This window comes from Pundamilia nyererei, unplaced genomic scaffold, assembly GCF_000239375.1.
Source record: "Pundamilia nyererei isolate P.nyererei 1_Seehausen unplaced genomic scaffold, PunNye1.0 scaffold00565, whole genome shotgun sequence".
Taxonomy (NCBI): Eukaryota; Metazoa; Chordata; class Actinopteri; order Cichliformes; family Cichlidae; genus Pundamilia; species Pundamilia nyererei.
Genome location: NW_005187966.1, coordinates 4515 through 7428, shown reverse-complemented (window position 1 = coordinate 7428; position 2914 = coordinate 4515).

Below are 2914 nucleotides of genomic sequence, written 5' to 3'. Positions count from 1 at the left end.
GTGTATTATTGTCTCAGTCTCTGCTTGTCCTTTTGTGGTTGTTTTGGAAGAGTTATTGTTTTGGATTCTTTGTGGCTGATCTGTTTCTATCTTATGAAAATTCATCATTAAAGATGCTTAAGTTTATATCAGTCTCCCGAGTCCTGCATTTGGTTCCACATCCTGTCTGCCACACACGGTTTTGACAAAGTCACAGAATCCAGTATACTGCTGATTGATGTATAGCTGCGTTAATTACTTGCCTGCAGGTGGCTGCAGGGAGTGACTGATGACTATTAAGGCCTTTCAGCATGAAATAGTGCATTTATAAATGTATATAAATATAAATGTTTTCTGTAATTTGTTGAATAATTGTGTGAGTCAGCGTATAAAATAAGTAAAATGTTAAATACCTGCTAGACTGAAAAAAGTCTGCTCTGATGATAACCAGGGTGCAGAGGAATGATCAGGAAAGCAAAATAAATCTGTGGTTTTGTATTAACTGTGAGTGCTGAATGAGGTGTAATAATGTGAGACTGCACAGTTTATCTGAAAACTATTGATGACAAAGTGAATTTTACTTATTTACAGAAGACCTTTGGGTAGAGCAGGACAAAGAACGAGTAAGAAGGCTCCTCACATCCCAGACATGAATTGCTCATTTCTCCTCTGTCAGGTGCCCACTCATCTTTAGATATTCAATCTCTGTGTTTACATAAAGTCCATGTTATCTAGCCAGGCCCTATGATCCTCTCCATCTCCAACCATTGTCTTGATCTTGGTGAGTAGCTGAAAAATTTCACCAGCTTCCTCAGTTGCCTTGGTATCCGCCCCTGGGCAGGGCCGTCAGATCTTCAATAGCTCCACTTGCCTGGAGGTGATTTAGTAATCAGGCTGGAGAGATTTAAGGCCATGCTGACGATCCTCCTCGGCCAGTTTGTCAACTACTTTATTTTTGTAGCCAGCTTTAATGTTCAATGTTCAATGTTCTGTTTGCCAAGTCCCACTTTTACCTCCAAATTAAGCTCATGTCTTGGACCTTGAATAATCTACCTTTCCTCTAAAAATCTCTCCATGCCTCACCTGCCTGCCCTTCTTCCATCACACTCCCTACGGAAATCAAGTCAGCCAACTCACACTGTCTAACTCACCTGGACTCACACCGCCTCTCCCTCCAAGCATCTTTCACTCCGCCTGCGAGTAAGCTTTAAATACATCTGTGATCACCTTCTCTAGGGCTCATTTTTTGTCATTATTCAAACACTGCTCAACTCTCTCCTCAGTGTGATCACTGAACGTAACCAGCCACGCTCCAGTTACTCTTCCAAGCCCAATTTTCCCCACTCAGCCCCCACGACCACGTTAACATGCTACGCCAAGCCCCTTTTACATTCTGAGCTTTGTTGTGTTCAGTTACAGACAGATATTGACTTGTGCTAGTACAATAAACACATTGTTAAAACTTTCTCGCCACCTCTGCTCTGGGTTTCTGCATTTGGGTTCAGTTTTGGCACCGACCTTCTGCCCCTGTGACAACCATTTTCCCACTTTTAATTAAGGCAAAGGTTTTTTTCATTTTATGTCTTCATTTAATACTAGTTTACAATCGCATTTTTACTCTATCATACACCTTAAAATTCAGACAGTCAGAGATGAGTGTGTCCTGTGCTGTCAGTCACACAAACACACATACACTTATTTATATATGTCTTACAAAGTCGTTCTATTTCATTGGACTGAATTTTAAAATCCAAAAATAACTCATAAAGTAAAAGGTAGTGATGGTCTGTCGGCTCATGTGTGGGAAAAAAAATAAACAATCAGCTCACTGCTTCAGAAACACTTTGCAGGGGGTTGGGTCGTCTGAGCAGAGTCACGTGATCAGCGACGTCCGAAGCTTTATTCAGCACTCCACTGCTTTAGTACCTGATCCATTGGTTTATAACAAATTGAATCATTGGTGGGATTTGTGCTGTGTTTTGGTGATTTTGTGCGAGAGGGAGCAAGCTAATTGTGTGTGAGATAATTAGAGACATCTAATAGGCTCTGCCTATTCCCGAATAAAACCATTTCATCAGCAATTTGGCTCCCTGGTCTGAAATCTACATATGAAATACACAATACATATATGTGTATAATTATAGAAGTTATTTTATTATATATAAACGTACCTGTCCACTGGTTAATTACATAATCACGTGAAGGAAGGGGCTTCATGGCACAAGTAATCTCCCAAACTATTATAAGATCATGCTCAACATTGTTAATATAGCAGAGAACACACAATGGCACATGTTTCAACAAGGGTGGTTTATTCATCTAAAGGATTTATTATGAAAATAGATATAACACAACCCCTCCCCTTCCAAAAAAGCCTTATATCAATCTAAGTTGTACATTCAAGCTGCTCTTTATATTATGGGCCATCAGAGGTCACCAAACAGGACTGTTTTGACAAGTAATGAACCGTTTTTCTATACATGTTTCAGAAAGCTTAATGTGGCCATGACTACTAAAAGCCTTACCATTACGTCTATCAATTGAATAATTAGTTTCCATTAAACACAACAAGTGGAGGCTACACATTGATGATGTCACGACAATAAAACAATACTTAGAGCACAATCATTCATGATCAAGCAACAATAATTTGAATTGGGAAAATGTTCCTTCTCAAGTTAATACTGTTTCCAGTGTTCACATTGACTATGACAGTCAAACAGTGCCATCTAGTGGCTATATAGGTTAGCAGCAGAGTAAACGTGTAAACATTTCTAATGCGACTACAGATTTGACTCTTACAATTTATCTACAGCAAATACACATAACACACAACACTAATGTTATTTTACAGATATCTACTACAGACCACCACAGCGTCTTTAAAGGTTTAGAAGGAAACAACGGAAGTCTAATGAATGCTGATGTAGAAGCC